General features: G+C 47.1%; 1 pseudogene; it reads left to right on the top strand.

The window, feature by feature from the left end:
• The first annotated feature begins 16,489 nt into the window (after window positions 1-16,489).
• Window positions 16,490-18,219, top strand: LOC149326897 (uncharacterized; annotated as a pseudogene).
• The last annotated feature ends 1,538 nt before the right edge of the window (window positions 18,220-19,757 follow it).

The following is a 19,757-nucleotide window of genomic DNA, read 5'->3' as shown; positions in this document are numbered from 1 at the left end:
CTTTGCATGGCTCCTACGACTTTCTTTACTTCCTCTTTGCCGGATGTCTCGTTGCACTGCACTCCTGCAACTCTCATTAATGTTCTGATTACGTTGATGACTGCATAGATTTGCCTATAATTCTTCAGCTACATTAACTATCTTCTGTGTATTTCTAATGACATTGCCTTCTTTGTCTCTTAGCGCATGCATCTGGTGTTTACCTATGTCTAGTTTTCTCTTCACTGCTTTTAGGCTACCTCCGTTCTTGAGAGCATGCTTTATTTCTCTATATTAAGCTGCATTATGTTGGCTACCTTGGCCTTATTTATTAACTTTCATAGCTCTACCAGTTCTGTTCTGTCCATTGGGTTAGTCGTCTGTATCCTCTGGCGTTTCTATATCCCACTTTTTTTTCTCCTGAGATAGCTTGCCGGTATCCTGTCCAACGATCCTACCGCCTACTTCTATTACTAACTCCGTAGTGATAACCATGACATAATTGTAGATTGCTTGAACTTTATTATCGCCGTCGTATGATAGAGCGGAATATCTGTTGTGCAGCAACATTCTGTATTCCTCTACTTTCTTTCTTACCGCTAACTCGTTAATGGGCTTTCGCTTCATTGATTTCTTCTGTTTTCTCTTTAGGTCTATGCTAATTCTAGACCTTACCATTCAGTGATCGCTACAACGCACTTTTCCGAGCACCACCACATACTCTACGATGCCAGGGTGAGCGCATAGTGTAAAATATATTTCATTTTTATTCGACCATAGCGGCTCTTCCGCATCCGCTTCCTGTTCTCTCATTTCAGGAAGAAGGCATTGATGATTAGTAAGTTACTTCTATCAAAGAACTCTACTAATAACTTTTCCATGCTATTCCTGGAGGCTATGCCATAGTAGCCTACCGCATAGTTTTTGGCCAGCTTCTTGCCTACCTTCGCACTGAAGTCACCCATTAGTACAGTGTACTGTGATATTAAGGGGAAAGCCTTTAATGCCTCATCCTGTCGTGACTAAGGAATGTTAGCAAATGTGTCCGCATTTCGGCGTCAGTACTTAAAAAAAAACTGTCGAGGCTGGGAATTGAACCAGCGCATTTGGCATTTGAAGTGGAGACGGTACCAATCCGCCACGAAGGCTCAAGTTTTGAGTATGAATAAAGGCGCATCTAATGAATGCATGGTTTTCCTAAATAAAGTAAAAAACCTAAAGAAGGAAAAAAGAAACAAGCAAAGATAAAAATAAAGGAAAAATAAACATAAAGCAAAAAAAAAATATATGACAACCAAAAAAAGAAACAAAGTGCGCCAGGAAGCGCTGTCGTCTTGCAGCACTTTGGAGAGCCAAAGTGCCCCCTGAATATTTGCTTTGTTCATTGCCGATGCCACGTCTTCATAGAATCTTCGAACAATCTTGTCATCATGGATGGATGTAAGCGCGTAGACCTGCACCACCTTCATCTTGTACCTCTCATTAAGCCTAATTGCGATAACTGCCAATGTCCCGTTAATATAGTAGAAGTCCTCCATGTTGCCAGCAATATACTTATTGTTTAGAAATCCCACACCTAGTTCTCGTCTGTCGTCTGTCCGCTAATCCACGATTGCACAATACATAGTAGTTTATATGACTAACTATTCCGCATACACTTTTACGCTATGTAGACACACATTCTCACAACCGATCACGCGTGGTGTTAAACTGCAACACACGCTCGTTGTTGAGCTCTGCTCGAGTGGCATATACAACACACAGTTGCTCAATGCATCCTGCATCATCGTCATCACCAAATACTATGCGGTTTCGAAAAGAACAGGGAGCTATGTGAGGAGATACCAGCTGCGTGTTGTGTTCTCTGTCATTCAGTTTCGATTTAGGTACAAAACGGCTGCCATCTGAAAATCTTTCTGAATTCCATCTTGTGGCTCTTCATGTTAAAAATAATCAGCAATCAAAGCATCCCAGACAGAAGACCTTTTTCTTTTCCCCAGAGGAGTTTGTGCTGAAAATAAACAAACTTTTGGAACTGTGAACTCCTACACGTGCGTCTAAAGGGGACCTGAGTATATTGGATGATCAAAACTTTACAAAGCCGTGCTCAAACTTTGCTTTATTTATTATCGTAATCGTCTATAAAATGTTTAGTTTGCTTTACTCAATGCAGGTATTTACGAGGGCAATCCACTTTTCGTTGTGCCAGCGCAGGTTCTTTTTAATTTTACAGGTGCAAACGGATTTTTAAACTAATAATCATTCCTTTAAAGAACTAGAGCATATAAAGGAGGCATCTATGACGCAGGAAAAAGAAAAAATACTTTGCAAACGTTGTCACGCAACTAAGTTCTCAAAACTGATGGCTTGAGTGCTCTCAATCTGCCACCAACAGCCTGCGACGCTGCAGTCTGCGACGCTTGAAATATTTTTCACTGACAGCTGGCAGTAGTTCGTATGCAAAAAAAAAAAAATGGAGGCGCCGAAATGTCCTCACTTTCGGTGGATGCCTCAGCCCAGGGTTTCGATAAATAAGCAGCAGCTAGCAAAAAGAATGTGAGAGACAAGCGCTCTAGTTGCAGAGTAAGGCTCCTGCGACCACCTAGCTTTTATTACATCCTTGCAGTGGAATTTGCAAAAACATTGTAGCACAAGTTTATATGGATGGTCATAGTTGTTCGCTGCTGACCAAGTTGTAATGAAAATAATCATCGAATTAGACACGGAAAAGAGTAGAACTACGTGTTGTTAATAACGTTTCGAATGAACGCGCGTTACCCTTTCTAAAGTATTTCAAGCTGCGTATGCATCTGCGTTGTTAGTTTCAAAACATAGGTGGAATTTTATGCTTTTGTTCACCATAAGACGACAGAAAAAGAATTGATATTTATATTCTTTATATGAGTTTTTGTTACTTTTGTATCCCTATGTACCTGGAATTTTATATGTTTTTCTCGTACAAGCTTTTGCAACTCCGCGTACAATTAAACAGCCTTGAAGTTGCTTGAAAAAAAAAGGCTGTAATCATTAAGCGAAAGATAGCTTCGAGGCACAAGCGATTGTTCAATGGGGAACAAAATAATCATCTGCTGTATACTAATACTTCAGCGTCTATATGAGATCCTCTGCGTCACAAGCATTTGAGTAATTTAACAAAGGCGACCAGGAGACAACACGAAAAAGGTGTCTCCTGCACCATGCAATTTATCAAGATACTTCCCTATCGCGTCCAAAAAAAAAGAGCCACAAATTCAGATAATGACGAACTAGGCCATTCAAGAAAGGCGCAACTGGCATTGTGCTCGAAGTTTATTTGTCACACAACAGTGCCTATATTGGTCAATGTGGATTGGTCTTTCAAAGAGAGAGCGAAAGAGCTGACGTTCCTCTTGAAAACAAGGTAACTGGAGAAAAACTCGAACAACAGAAATTGAAGTGGAAGGGACGCGGACAGACTGACAAGTGAATTTTTTTTTGTATGAAATATGGTAAAGGAAGAATGTTACAGTCTGTCTTCTGGTGAGTATTCCCACGTTCAAAATCATTGTTGTGCCTGCAAAAAAGAACTGGAGTAGTTGCGCCTTTCGCTTCTAGACAAGACAAATTTTTACAGGCACAGTGACGCCGTACCTGAGAGTTGTTCGAGACCTATATTATACAGAAAAAAAAAACGTGTGTCCTAGCGATCATTTCGTTCAACTTTCAGATTGTGAAGCGCAATTTCTAGGCGCGAGGATGTGACCGCAACTACTTGGCGGCGATGACCACGTGTTTTTTTTTTCGCGCATTCATCTTTCATCGAATAAAATTCAGTTGTGAGTGCGCGCGTTCTCGGCACTTCTGTTTCGGTTGTGCGTGTTTTATGGCGCAGTGACGTCATTTTCAAGTCGCGCATCCGTCGAGTAGCCCAGCTCTCCGTTCCACTACAGCTGAGTTTGCAAAAATAACCCTGGAAGCTATTCAACAAAAAAATGTGGCAGGGAAATAATTCAAGCCTGCAATATTTCGAAGGCCGGTGACATATAGGTTGGCACGCTCCCTGTTGCGTTATCATAGGAAAAAGTAACGTTTCTCGAAGATTTTGTGAATTACAGGAATGTTTTTTTCTTGCTGCCGCTTTCTAATGGTTCGATTGTTTTCGTATTTATCCTTTTACCCTTAACACTGCCTTTGGTATCAACGTTTTACTTTGCATTACCTATGGTCCTGGTTTTGGAATGTCGTCCACTGTTTTGTTGTGCGCCGTCGCCTGCTTCTCTGTCTCCTATTGCCAGATAAAATTAGCGTGAACCGCCAAGTAGGAGCGCGACGACGAACTAGAAAAGGCGTTCTAGGTGCCGCCTCTCGAGCTTTCCGCACATGCGCAAAATTTCGCCATCTGGCCACGCTGCAGCTCACAGAAGCGTGTGCCCGCGATGCCGTGATTTCTTTATGGATGACACATGCTACACGTCAGATATGATGGCGTTATCCACCTTGCCCCTTGATCCCCTCGAGCGCTGTTCGCTGGCAACATTCATCGGCAATATTGTCAAGTTTCTCTCTTACGTACACCGTTTCATCTGAACAATTAGAGTTTTGGAATATGATTGGTCGCGCGATTCTGCTGCGGCGCGAAGTACGCTGCTGACGAAACGAAATCAGAGCAGCAGAAGCTCTGGCAGTAGTAGAGAGGGCTACTCTAGCGCGCAGGCCTATTCAAGTTATCGTGCAACAAGGCAGGTCGGGGGTGTGTACTGCTACACAAGTTCCTCATTAGCGACCAGCTAGTGTGCAGCCGATCCAACTCACTGCTTTTTCGTTGGGTGTCTCGGTGATTTTTTTTTTCAGGCTGTGATCACGCACCTGACATTAGACAGTAAGGCAAAAAAAATTATCGGCGGTTGCAACAGTTTGCAGAGAGCAAGAAACTGTACTCTCTTGTGTTATTTTAATAATATCACTCGAGCTACGACTGTTCGCTCAGTAGAGCAGTGCGCTTTCATGGAACGAGTTGGCAAACTCCACGAGAGTGGCTGCATGCGCACGAAGCACACGACTGGGTCACCGTCATCTCTAAGTATGTTCCTTAAGCTCCGCACGGTCAGCGGTTGTTTTCTGCAGTTATCGCATTGTTTGGAATGTTCAGAGTGATCCACGTCACGTTAACTGCTTGCAGCATGCTCAGCGTTTGCAGCAAATCTCGCAGTAAACATATTGCTTGTTCCTTTATTAGAGGGCTGATAGTATCTGATGCTGCTCGTTTCAGAGCGCTCTGTGCGCTAAGAGGCACGCAGCACATTCGACCGGCTGAAACCAGACACCTTTCCATCATTCGGCTGGCTCTTTCCAAGCGCTCGCCTATGCTGAGGGCGCCTCAGGGCGTTCCGAATTTCTTCGCATAGCGTTTGGATACCTTGGAAAATTCAGCGCAACAAAGGGTTGAGCAGAAAGGAAGAAGACACAGACGAGCCGAACTCGCCCAGCTCAGCACAATCGGGGAAAGTGGCAGCGCGAACCAAGAACGAAAGAGACACACAAGGACGCAGGACAAGGGCTGAACTACGAAAAGAATTTTCATTTTCAAACGGGCCATACTATATACAAATCAAAGCGCCAAGAGCCCAGTGGCATGAGCAACCATGAAAGTGCAAGCAGCGCCGACGCAACACTCAAATTTATTACTGAAGGCCAGTTACCAGTAAAATCTCACTGTCGTGCAGACAGATGCTGAAGCGAGTAACGGAAGCAATAAGGACAGAATGCGTCTTTAATGCACAGCAAAATTAGAGACAACACGGCGAAGCGAAACCAGAGTCAAGTGAAAACGCTAAAGCAGAACAAAACAAAATACAGGCAACAACAACAACCTGTGTCTGTGGCTAAAAAGAATTCCAAAATGCCATCAAATCCAGGAGGTCATGGGAAATCATAAGGCGGATGCACCAGCGTTGTCGGCCGCTACAGTCGGTCCCTGCGCTTGCCTCGGCCCCCAGCAGCTGTAGTAGCAGGCTGAAGCCGACGACGAATCCAGAGGACCTGCCAGCGGCTCTCATCGCATCTGCGCAATAGTTCCACAAGAATCAGCGAGAGGCGTTCCGCGTTATGGCGACGGCATGAAGTCATGTTCAGGCTGGATGTGGACGACTGTGTACATTTGTGAATTTGTTAAAATTCCACATCAACATGTTCTACCGTGTCCCTAAAGAGTTCGTTAATAATTAACATTAAAATAATGTAACCATTATATTAAACCATAATGTATATTTTCTAAACATTAACATTATTTCATAGCTGAAAGGTTCTTGGGAAGAAAACAATCTAAATTATGTCGTACACTTGCCTTCTTCAATTGACGAGGTGACAGAACTTCCAGCGCATGTATCCGCAGTAGAATTACATGTTGCATGGAATCACAGGTGGAGGCCTGCCACATCGCACAGGGCAAGAGAGCCGTCGCTGTAGACGTTGTCAATGTTGTCGTCATCCACGCATACCAGGAACCGTGGATCGTATCCCAGCACTGCGCGTAGAGCTGTCAGCAATCGCTGCTGAATGGTGACCGGCAGGTAGTCGGCGGCCAGCAAAGGCTGCCCCGGCCACAGAGCTACATACACTTCGCAGTAGGTCTCTATCGGGCAGTCTGGCTCTTTGATCAACAAGCAGGCGGTGCACACAGCCCTGTGCACTGTCCAGCCGATAGTTGCTTCGCATCCGCCAGCAGCCAAGGCAGCCGCAATGCGCCGCAGCAGAGCGGGACACTCATCAAAAGTAGGCGCAGCCGTAAGACGGAAGACCCGCCACGCAACTAAGCGCTGGCGCTGCACCATCCAGCCGCGCAGGCATGCTATCCTCCGGAGACGGAATTCGTCGCTCTCAGCAGCTTGGACAGCTTCGCATAACGCACCGTGAACATCGGAGGGCGGCAGTTCCCGAAGTCGCGGCAACCACGGCAAGTTCTCTTCGTCCAAGCGCAACAGTTGCTCTGCACGGAATCCACGCAGCCGAAGTTGCAGGTTTGACATCTGGATATCCGCCATTGAGGAGCTTAGTTGTGGTACTGATGCGGCGATGGTTAGTCGGCGTTCGTCGGCGTAAGGAAGTGCACACCCCTCTCGATAAGTTAACAAACGCAATCACTTCCCCGGCACAGCTGTTTCCATTGCCCACAAGAAGATGTGCGGCTTAAAATTGCACTTCTGAGTGCTGCTGCTGATACATCTCGTTCTATTCAGGCCGTATTTATAGGTGGTTTGATCTAATTACTGGCGTCACGCCCTCTGCCGGGCGCAATGTACTCAAGGCGTCACTCAGAGGCACTCTATCATTCTAGGCTTTGTCATCCGGCATAGATTTTATGAAAGATGCGGAAGTATTTATCTCAGAAGAAGCACTGTCAAGCGCTCCCAAAATGAAAAAAAAAATGCGTAGAAAAAATATATAAGATAATATGAAACCAGGTGCCGCATTTTCCAGAATCATATGCGTTAAGGTCTTACCAGCGCTTCTATAACAAGTTACTGCCTGGTTGTCTTCATAACTCTTCGTTCTTTAACGCTCGCTGGCTAAGTACCCGCCCTTTCATGGGATTATTTTTCAGTCGGGGGGGGGGGGGGGGCGCAAAAATAATCTTGTCGAGTGGTCTAGCTGAGAGAAACAAACGGCACGTGTTCACGACGGCAGCTGGAGGACAATGCCATTCTTCAAAACGGGAGCCTTACTGGCTTTATCGATTGACGCACACGTCTCAGTCTCTTAAGCTAGTCATTCTGGTAGCTGTTTTCGGGGAAGGTGAGATAAAGGTATAGAGAATCCGCGTGGAACATGCGGCACTGGAGTTGTTTTATTTGGCGACTAAAAACTGGCGATCTCAGCCGCTTACTCGGCTACAAACGCTCGAGCACACTCTTAACGATTTGAGGCCCGCGTTCGGCAGATAGCATTTATTGCCTAGCTTCTCACGGCGCAGCTCAGATACCTCACCGAGTGCAACGAAATCTGCTTGCTTCTCTCGCTGGCTGTTTTTCACGGCGCTGAAATGGACGCGTCTCACTTCAGCGCGGGTTCCCCAGGTATATACTGGTAGCGTGCGTTTTATAGAAGCCCATATGTTCGAAACGTGCAAGCTTGGGGGTGGAAGACAGCGATCTGTGGCACGAATGCGAAAGCGTGGTCATCAATATCGTGACGAAGCAGGAGAATGGCAGCCATAGAGGTAGACGGAAACCTTTGAGCGGCCGAGTTCCTTCCCAAAAACCTAGCCCAGCCCAACCGCTTCTAATGCGACTGTGTCCTGTTAGTCGTCGTCTTGAATCAGCGCGAAGGTAGAGGTGGTGAGGCGAATGGCAGTAGTCGCTCCTCCGTAAAAGGAAAGCATCCTGTTGATGAGAAGCAAAGTATTTACAAATAAAGAGAAAAGCAAAAAAAAAACAACAAATGTCGACACGAAAACCACAGAGGAAAGGTGCAAAATACCGTCGATAAGGACGGGAAACAAAAGTTAAGAATAGCATGCAGAGAACGAGAGCGCAGTTTAATATACGGAGTGAAGAGCACTGCAGTCACGCGAGAGCTGCGATTTTAAACCATCCGAAGGAATAAAATATCAGTTCGTAGTCGCCGACGGGCGCACTTCCATCAGGAAGGACTTTATAATTCACGTTGTCGACGTGGCGGAAGACTTTGTACGGTCCTTAATAGCGGACAAACTGTAATTTGGACAACCATTTTTGGCTTACAGGGGCCCACACCCACACGCCCTCACCTGTTTATAGGGCACTTACCTAGGGCGGAGGTTGTAATTTCGGGAGCCCGTGTTTTCCTTTGTCTTGGTGCGCAAGCAAGCGAACTGACGGGCTTAATGGCTTTTTCGGCGAAGCTGCCCGCGTGTAGTGTGTGATGTCGTCACCAGCGCACAGAAGCATCGGATCGACGTCACGCGCTCTTCTGTAAAAATACGGAACTGGATAAAGCGGGTTGTTCTCTCAATCACTTTGTTATAAGCAAAGGTAACGTAAGGAAGCATCTGGTGCAGCCATGCCCTTGGCGAGAGATGCTGTAACTCGCGAGCAAAATTTGCAAGGAGCAAACTGCCACAACAGTCTTGTAGTTGGACGAGCTAGCGAGTGACGGCTACTCCCTTCTTGAGTAGCAGGTGTACGTTGCTAGCAGCGTTGCCCTCGTAGCCGTGGAAACAATCATTCCTCACGAGAACGAGGACACTGGACCGGGGTGTCACAGTAGCATCGTTGTCAACAAGTCGCAGAGCATTATCATCAGCCTTACTACGCCCACTGTTGGGCAAAGACCTCTCCCAAGTCTCTCCAATTAACCCTGTCCTTTCCCAGTTGCGGCCACCGTATCCCCGCAAACTTAACCTCATCCGTCTACCTAACTTCCTGCCGCCCCCTGCTACGTTTGCCTTCTCTTGAAATCCACTCCGTCACCCTTGAGGACCAGCGGTTATCTTGCCTTCGCACTACATGCCCTGCCCAAGCCCATGTTTTCCTATTGATTTCAATTAGGATGTCATTAACCCGCGTTTGTTCCCTCACCCACTCCGCCCGCTTCTGATCTATTAACGTTACACCTATCATTTTTCTTTCCACAGCTGGCTTCGTTGTCCTTAACTTAAGTTGAACCCTCTTTGTTAGCCTGTATGTTTCTGCCCCGTAGGTGAGTACCGGTAAAATACAGCTGTTCTATACTTTTCTCTTGAGGTATATTGGTAAACTGCCATTCATGAGCTGAGAGAACCTGCCCTATAGGTTCCGCCCCAGTCTTATTCTTCTGATTACTTTCCTGTCATGCTCGCGACCAGCGGTCACTACCTGCCCTAAGTAGACACATTCTCTTAATACTTCCAGCGCCTCCCTACCAAATGCGAACTGCTATTCTCTTGCTAGGCGGTTGAACTTTAATTTGGTTTCCTGCATGTTAATTTTTAGCTGCACTGTTCTTCTCTGCCTGTCTAACTCATTTTTCATGCTTCTCTGCTCATGTCCTGGGTGACTTAGCAAGGCATAACCCATATACAAATCGCAAATTGCTTAGGAATGCTCCATTAACACTTATCCTCAACTGTTCCCGTTTCAGGCCCCGAAATACCTGCTGTAACAAGGCGGCGAATAGCATTCGCGATACCTTTCTGATTAGAATCTTATTGCTAAATTTATGGAGGACTACAGTTATAAGTATCTGCAATCGTTATATTTACCAATATTTTCAGATAACTCTTCTTCTATACCCTGATTCCGCAATACCTGCATGACAGCTGGGGTTTCCACTGAGTCAAACACTTTTTCGCAATCAATGAAGGCTATATTTAGGGGTTGGATATATTTTGCGCATTTTTCTATCGCCCGATTGATAGCGTGAATATGGTCTAATGGCGAGTATCCTTTACGAAAGCCTGCCTGATAATTTTGTTGATTGGAGTCTAAGGTTGTCCTGACTCTATTAAGCGATTAGCTTAATAAATACCTTGCAAGCAACGGACAGTAAGCTGATCGGCCTGTAATTCTTGAAGTCTTTGACGTCTCCTTTGTTATGAATTAAGATAATGTTAGCGTTCTTCCAAGCTCGTGGTACGCTCGAGGTCACAAGGCATTGCGTATACAGGGGACTACTTTTTCTCGCGCAATCTTTCGTCCGTCTTTCAACAAATCTGCTGTTACCTGATCCTCACCAGCTGCTTTCCCCCTTTCCATTGCTCCTAAGGCTTTCTTTACTTCACCCTTCGTTACAGGCGCGATGTCCCATTGCTGTGCTTGACTGCCTCTCTCAGTTACGTTCTGATTATATCCGTTACTGTATAGATTTTTGTAGAACTCTTCGGCTACTTTAACTATCTTACCCATGTTGCAAATGACATTCTCCATTGCCATCTTTGTCTCTTAGCGCATACATCTGGTTTTTACCTATGCCTATTTTTGTCTTGCCTGCTTTTAAGCTACCTCCGTTCTTGAGAACATGCTCGATTTTATACATGTTAAACTTCCTTATGTCAGCAAGCATGCGCTTATTTATAAAATAATTTGGCGTTTTTTAATGAGATCTTTAGTTTCTTGCGGTAGCTTCCTGGTATTCTGTCGAATCATCCTATAACATTCTTCTGCGGCGCACTCCGTAACGACACCACTGAAACGTGAACCATCTGGTCAGTGCGCGCCACGGCCCGTTTCTTCGAGGACATGATCCGCCCTTCGTGCAGGCCAACGACAGCGCCGTTCCATTGCTGAAAGTCGCGACCGCGGATGAAGTCCCTGGAACACTCACCGAGCACTACAAGTTCGCCGACGTACTCAAAACCACGGATATCGACACGAGCTATGCACGTGCCGGCGGGGATTGTCAGGCGACCCCGAGCAGTGCGAATGCTGGGCCCCGAATACTGCGTCAAAATTTCTTCAGTTACAGAGCAAGGGCAAAGCACATGACGCAATAATCGGCACCTGTATCCATCAAAGCGGTCCCGTCGACTCCGTCAATTGTAACACACAAATCGGAGGTAGCTCGTTGGATGCTGTCGCTACTCGCTGCCTGAGAAACATCGTCGCATGGTAGTGGCGTAGGAGGATCTTCCCAAATCCTCGAATCCAGAGGCCGCTGAAATCAGTTTTGTCTGGCATGGGCTGGGAGAACGGCGCCCGGAGTAGCTTGCAGCTTGACAGGGGCTTGGGGAGCGCTTGCACCTCAGCGACGGGGATGGAGCCCCTCGGTTGCCTGAAGTGACGTGGTTCTGGCGTGACGAGAGATGAGATGCTATCCCATGTGGTCGTTCCCCGCCCTGTGGGCACTGGTCGTCCGGCGCGAAACCACGCAGGCCCACGCGGCGGTATGGGGATGCCCTGTATAGGTGGCGCGCCTCGCCGCAGTGATAGCAGTGGGGCCGACGATCCAGGGCGCACCACACATGACTCTCTCGCGGTTGCTGGTAGGCTGGCATATCGTGACCGCGAAAGAAGCTGGGTGGGATCACTACTGGCATCGCGGCGGTGGCATCGTACCCAAAGGCCTCACGTCGCATGGACGCATACGTGGGTCTTGCATCAAGCCTGCGTCGAACCTCAGAAATTTTGTGCTGTTGTGCTGCCAGGCGTAGTTCGTCCCGAATGACTCCACACAGTGGGGGGAAAGATGGCGTATCGGACGGCATCCGGAAGGCCTGACCGAACCGACCGAACTGACCGAAGGCCCCCTCAACCTTGCTCCACGTTCATATGGCATTATGATTTCACAGCGCAAGCGATGCCTGCCGGCGGTCAAGGACACGCAGCCGACACGTTACGCGAGCGACGCGGTCACGAAAAGCGCAACTTGCAAAGTTGCGCTGCTCAGTTCATTATGCCGAATGGCCGCGGCAATTGCATCAATGTAGCGCGTGCCTTTCCTGAACATTTGCAAAGAATTTGCAAGGTCATCGTGCATTAACATTATTGCATTATTGGAAATTATTCCAATAATCCGGGTTCAATATATCTGGGTTCAACTCTCAACAGCATGTCCTGAATGATCGTATCCATATAATGCAGCGACCCATTCTTGCATCTCATTCTGACCATATAAGAGATATGAGCGCCGAAACAACAATAGGTTTTCTTTTCTTCAAGCTTTGGCGAGCGCACATTTCTAGCCAATCGCGAACTCATGAGGAGTGCTCAGCATCAACATACTTTTCAGATCGGGTTCGTTAAGTATGCTGCGTTCCTCAGGGCCTCTTGTGTTCGGATTAATTTCGAAAGTAAAAAGCACCCACAGGCCCAGATGTTTGTCAAAATTCCCGAAAGGATGTCGCAACTCGCAGCCGTGATGTGATTCGCCATGACATTTGTGTGTCTCCTCGCACAGGGTTGGGCGGTGGACGCGCCAGCGCTCTAAAAACCACACCAGTAAAACCGCTGAGCCAGCGCTGGATGGGCGGCTGTGTGCAACAGAGGAGTGAAAAACGGATTATTTGATCAATTTTTTGGCCTCTGGTATGTCTCTTTCTATACTACGCACGGAAAGCAGCAGGCTACATTGCATTCGGACGCTCAGCACGGTGTTTGCCTCTTCCAGTCGGAACTGCAGAGGCTGATTTTCTTCCTAGTCATTTTTAGCCAGCATTCTGCACGCTTCAGTTAATGAGCGGTTCCTGGCTTTGTTTCTCCAGTTGCGGCGCTCATCATTCACTCAAAAAATCACTGTATGATGCCGCCGGTATGCAGCTCCGGTCCGAGAAAGCGCTGGCTGAGAACAGCGAGCATGCAGTCACATGCCGCCGGCTGTCGAGACGTTGGACACGTTTGCGAGAAGACAGCCGAATAATTACAGTGCGGTGGTCCACGAGTCAGCCATAGGCGAAAACTGACTGGAGTTGGAGTGAAAAAGAAGAATTGAAAAAAAAACATTAAATACAAGAGATTTGACTTGTAACAGAAATACAAACCTGAATTGTTCAGCGTTCTGGGTGAAATGGGACAAGAGATGGAAAGGAGGGGCGACGGTATTAAATGAGTGCCGCAAGTGTCTTTCCTGTTATTCCCCGTCGCTGTCCTCCTCTGCACAGAACGCTGAATGTTTCGAAGATGACGCACCGTCAAGCCTCGGACGTTGCTGGCCTGAGCGATTTATGCGATATTCATCAAGAAAAATCATTTCTCCAAAGTATTTGTGTGTGTTGTCCGGCTAAATCTAAGTATATCCTACGCTTTTTCTCTTCGCCGTAATCAAAACGCAGGTTAGCTTTTTGGCGTGCACAAGCAAGCAGCTGCAGTTTAAATTTTCGATATTAACGACACACTAACGAATGTGGCATTTTGATGTTACGACATACATCTGGCTCTCCACCTGTCAGCTAATATTATTGCACTGATATTATTGTTACTAGTTTCAAAAGGCAGTTGGTGTTTTTGCAGGTCAGTACATACGTATAAATGAACGCAAAATGATCAATGAGTGGCCCTGGCAGAAAGCTTCCCCTTGCGCCTGTTTCCAAATAAAATTATTGAAGTAGTACAGTTTCTAGCAGCGTTTTTAAGATCATTATGAAAAACTCAGGCGCTAACAAAAACGACACAGAGGGGACAGAGCGTTTTGAAATGATACCTTTGCAGCACTTTTTGGCGACTGTCTTTGGTTTCAAAGAAAATTCTCTAATGACGACGAAGGGACGTGACACAAGGAAACGCGCTACTTGATCCCCGTTGTTAACCGTCGTGCCAGAGAGAGTGGGCCCACCGATGTACAGGCAGGACAATTAGGTTAAAGCGGCGTCCATCTTTCAGGGAGCCAGAAGCATCTCATCCGCGCTCGGGTGCACCTACATCGCTATCAAAGTTGGCGCCTGCTTTGACGGCCGCAGCAGCCGGTTTCCAAACAGCTCTGACCTGGTAACTCCGCGTTCCGCGGCCGCCGTCGGCGCTCCTCCTCCTCTGAGAAATTACGCCGCTGGCTGCCGAGAGATGGCGACAGCGACGTTGGGGCACCCGCAGCAGCCCGGATAGCCACCTGTCACGTGCTGTTGCTCTGTCGATGTTACGTGGGCTTTTTTGCAGTGTGCAAGGTGTTCCTTGCGCTTTTCTGTGTTTTCGGATGCCGCAGGAATACAGCATTGCACGAAGTGATAAGTGCCAGCTTTGATTTATACCTCCGGCGATCGCTGCGTAGTGTTGAACTGCATTGAGGCTTGCGAAATATAGCGACGGCACAAAAAACTGCGTTTACCATGCGTCAATACTACAACAGTAATATGAGATGTGCACGCGTGCTTTCTGGACTGCAAATGCTCCTTTTTGTATTATTTTCAATAAAAAAAGAACCACTACCGCCAATAATAATTGCTTCCCTGCCTAGCTCGTCTGCGTAGTACGTTGGATGCGCTCCTGCGCAGTTTTTTTTTCTTACAACACACACTAATTGTGGAATTTTGTGATAAAATAGAAACAGAAGCTTTACCTATTGCAATGATGTCTACTTTAAAGAGAGCTAAACCGAATGATACAAAGCCTATATTAGTTTCCATTGTTGTCAACTCAATCGTTGTGTCCCTCTCTTGCATCGGAAACCGCAAAACTCCTATTGAGCCGTATTGAGGCCTGTGAAAAATAACGACAGCACCAGAAACTGTGTTTATTACGCGTCATTAAGGCAATAATATTAAATGTGCGCGTGTATTTTTGGTCTGCGGTGCCCTAAGGCATTTCTGTAACGGAATGTCTTAAAAATAAAGAAAGAAAGAAAGAAAATAATTTCTTCCCTGGTTAGCTTGTCTGTGTGGTATGTTGCATGTGCTCCAGGGAAGTATTTTTTTTTTGCAGTGTGTAGGCTAATTGTGCAATTCTTTGATAACATAAAAACACAAGCTTTACCTATTGTGACCATTACTTTGGAGTGAGCAAAACCGAAAGATACAACGCGTATGTTTGTTTTCTTTGTTTTTCAAGTTAGAAAAAAAATTGTTTGCTCGACGCGCTGAATCATTGAATGCAACAGATGATACCGAAATTGTTCTCCTTACGGATCCCAATGGCATACTGCTGCGCACCATTGTGCCGGTTGGACAGTAAAAAGAAGGGAGCCCGGCATTTCTTTTCATGAGATCCCCGTCGAGCTGCGCAGCGTGAGCAATGGCTGAAAGCAATTCGAAGAGATGACAGGGTACCTAATTGCACTTCCAACTATTCAAGGGTATGCAGCCAACATTTCAAAATCTCTGACTTCGCAGAGGGCAAAAGGCGCCGTCGGAAAAAGGGAGTTGTACCATCAGTGTTCAGTGACTACCCGTCGTACTTGCAACTTCGAGTATTGAAGGAGAGGCACAGTGTAAGCGGAAGAAAAAGACCAGCTTTTCAGGCCCACCATAGCCAAGATGAGCCAGCGAAAAAACTCATGAAGCATGACAAAAGCACGAACGTGGAAATGCCGACGTCTGATGCTGACAGTGAGGTCTCTGAAGCCGCTCCAACAACAGGTGTCAACTATTTTGAAGTGACGCAACACCAATCAAGAGCCATGTGTACAAAGCAAGAACAAGAACTCGTCCGCGCCGACAAAACAACGCAAGCTGACATCAGATCTTCGAACTGGCTGGCAGTGGAAAGAATAAAGTGGAAGAGAAAGGAGAGTGACCTAAAAAAGCAAATAGAGAAGCTTTGCACCACGGTAGATAAATATAACATGGAGCTGAAAAGGCTTAAATAAGAGTAATTTTGGGGATATAACATGTATCCGGGAACAAGCGGAATAAAAAAAAAACATTGCTGCAGTTTTCCTGCTCAACCAAGTTGTCAATTTCAAGAGAAAAATGCCAACATGGTCGGAAGATGTAGTGCGACACTGCATTGTACTTAGGCATCTTTCTACAAAGCCCTATGAGCATGCCCGAAAGGAAAAGTTGTTGAAGCTTCCAAGCAGGAACACACTACAAAACGTCATTGGAAATACCTCCGTAGAGACAGGTTTAAGTCGCTTGGTAGAAGCCCGGCTGAAATCAGAGCTTGAAAAGCTTGAATCTCAGCAGTCCAGAGTATGTTCTCTCATCGTCGACGAGATGCGAATAAAGCCAAGGTTACAGTACAACAAGCAGCAAGATATCTTCGTAGGCCATGTGGACATGGATGTGGCCACCGATCTTGACAGTCTGCCGGTACTGGCAAATTCCTTGCTTTGTTTTGTAATTAACGGCCTGTCTACTTCATACAGAATACCAGCATCGTACTTTTTTACGAAAGGACTGAATGGCGCACAGCTGTCCAAATTGATGCGATATGTTCTCACTAAGGTCGAAGCGGCAGGTTTCAAGGTCGTGCACCTTGTGAGCGAGAACCACAAAGTAAAGGTGAGTGCCATGAAGGACCTCTGCGGCGGATTCCCTACGTGCAGGATACAGCACCCGTGTAATCCCAATCGGCTGCTTTTTTTTAAACTTTGATTTTGCCACGTCTTAAAACATCCGCTCTCAGTTCCTTGCACGCGACCTTGGAAAGAAAGGAGAGGTTTCGTCATCTCACTTGAAGAAACTCTACGAGATGCAGAAAGATTGGATTGTAAAACCTCTGAGCAGTCTAACCAGTAAACATGTTTTTCCGAGCAATATTGAAAAAAATGAACGCCAATCGAGCTTTCGAAGTTTTTTCACCAGGCGTTACATCTGCTCTGGAGGTTTTGAAAGAGCACGCAGGACAGAGCTGCATACATCATTTGCCTATGCGGGACCAACAATACTGTTTATGAAGAACATCCATCGGTGGTTCCTACTGCACGACACCAGCAACAAGCACCAACATATTGAGCAAAATTTCCCTGACGTCAGGCAATTGGACGACAAAAATGATTCTAGGCTGGAATGTCTGGAAGTTACATTTCCGCTATATATCGTCCAACTGAAGAAAGATGCAACTTATCCTCGTGCCTTTTTCACAGCCGAAACGTACGAGGCCCCTCTGCTTACAACTTATTCGACTGCTTGCTGCATTCGCTATCTGTAAGCTAAGGAAAATTTCTGTTTTGTACTAACGCGGAAATTCAGCAGTGACCCAATTGAAGCGCTGTTTGGAACCCTGAGGCGGTCACTGGGATGCAACGACCAACTTGACGTGCGGTCCGTACTCTCAGGACTAGAAGAAGTCTTGAAGACGGGAATTGCCGCGACATCTGAATACAGCAACGTGCTATATCACGAGAGTCACCACAGCACTGCACTTAGGATTGCAGGGCTATGTGCACTTGGGAGGAGCGATGAGCTTCCAGAGGCTGCTTTGGAAGTCTTGGGATGCTTAGACGTGCAGCATGCCCCTGCTACTCTACCTACATTGAAGCTGTCGGCCACGTTCTATGTAGGTGGCTACATTGCTCGTGTGATAAGTGAACAAATGTAATGTGAGCAGTGCTGTTTACTCACAACCAAGCCACCCACTTGGAACCCACTCGAGCCGTTCACGCGAGAACAGGACCGTGGTGGCGTGCTTTACCCATCTGACGAATTACTCTATGTCTTAGACACGCTGTGGCCGTTTGTGGAGAAGCTTAAATGATAACCCACGACTTCAAAATCCCTTGAAAAACCTGACCGATGCAGCTGTTTCAGCCATCTGTAAATCAAGGTTGCTGAAGTGCACTGTCAGTGACAGCAGTCACCGAGAACATTTTTCTCTACTTGTGGCAAGTAGATTCATCAGACCACTGCTGGTGAACTACGCCTCCTCGATAACAGACAAGAATGATTTGTATAAGCCGCTGTTTCGGCAAAAGCAACTCTCACGAAAAGTCATGAAGCTGTAAAAGTAGCTGCTCTTGTTGCACAGCTGCTGTTGTGAAATGTGTAAATAAATGTTGATGCCTTTCTTCTTAAATTTTACTTTAGCGCAGCGTAGACTAGCATTGTAACTGTTCCATAACCATTTACGCTAGCGGAGCAGTCATGCAGTTTTTCGAGCCATGCCCACGTATCTTGGAACTGCCTCACATAACATATCATAGCGTTGGTGTTACTAACAACTAACGTAATCACTTGTTATGCTTAGAGAATGTCAGCTTTACAAGCAAATATAACGAGTTTCTACGATTCATGCTTAGTAACCGTTATCCCGCGAGCGAATAACAGCGCTCCCATCCTCGCGCCGGCATTCGCACCAGTGCGCCTCGACACCTATGTCAGTGGCGCCCTCAGTTGCGGCAGCGCCGCGCAACTTTACCCGACGGCGCCGCTGTATAGTTCGCGCGGCGCGTTGACAGCGACAGAAAGTATAAAGGAGGCTATGCTCTTTCTCGGCCATCCGGAGTGCCCCGAGCCGCTGTGGTGATTGTACTTCTGTCCACGTGGACCCGATCAAGCAGCAACCGTGAAAAGTCGACAAGGTCGACAACCTCCAGACGGCGGCGGTGCAGTGTGGTGCTTGTGATGCCCCCCCCCCCCCTCCTAGCTTAAGTGGATTAGTGCAGCCAGCGGACTTTGAGCGGAGGTGACCAAGGCAGCGGCGGCGAAGGCCGGAGATGCGCAGAAGCCTTTGACAGGGGCAACCACAGCGGAAGCGGAGGCGACGTGGCGGCGCCAGCCAGGCCGAGTGTCGTCGAAGGACGGAGGGATGCTACGCAGAGTCACGCTGGCTGTTAATTGAAGACGGCTGTGTCCTCTACAAAGGTCTCGTGTTCTGGACATCCGGCGGGGAAGCAGGTTCGTTCACCTGCTGGTACACTGCGGCATATTCCTTACCAGCCGTGTTCGATTAGTCAGCATCTCCCCCTTCCCATCGACCGAGCTACGAGAGAGCGGAACAGCCCGCACCGCCCCTTCCGTGGGTGGTAACACCAGCGTCCACTTCGGTCCATCCAATTGGAAAGAGCTCTTCGAACTTTATTCCCCAGCCAGGGATCTGGGGAATCCGAACCCTATTTAACTCTGCTGTGAGTGTGGCCGAGAGAAGCCTGCTAACTCCTGTCGACTCCGGTTGACGAAGTTGCCTTCCACTGAGAGTCATTCTCAGTCACCCTTTGTAAATAATGTAAATAAGTGTGTAAAGTTTTCGTTGCCTTCCTCTCAACCCAGTGTCCCATCTTCCTTGTCCCATCCCCGGTCCAGTCATGCTACCCGGGTCGCAACAACTGGTTGGCAGTGGTGAGATCGTCTGCGCGGTGCCCTGGCTCCGGTTTTGGTGAGTGCATTGCCTTATGTGCTTGAGTATTGCCAGGCTTAGCATTTGTGCTGCTCTTCCTGGTAGTGTACGTTGATTGTAGTGGCCTGTTCGGATTTGAACCTTGCTTTGCACCAACATCCTTGAGAGACTAGCAATGACATTATTAGCGAGCACATGAGGGCAGTC

Source organism: Amblyomma mixtum, chromosome 10 (assembly GCF_055824585.1).
Source record: "Amblyomma mixtum isolate Tamu chromosome 10, ASM5582458v1, whole genome shotgun sequence".
NCBI classification, from domain to species: Eukaryota; Metazoa; Arthropoda; class Arachnida; order Ixodida; family Ixodidae; genus Amblyomma; species Amblyomma mixtum.
Note: the sequence above shows the minus strand (reverse complement) of the source record. Positions and strands in the feature narration are given on the sequence as shown.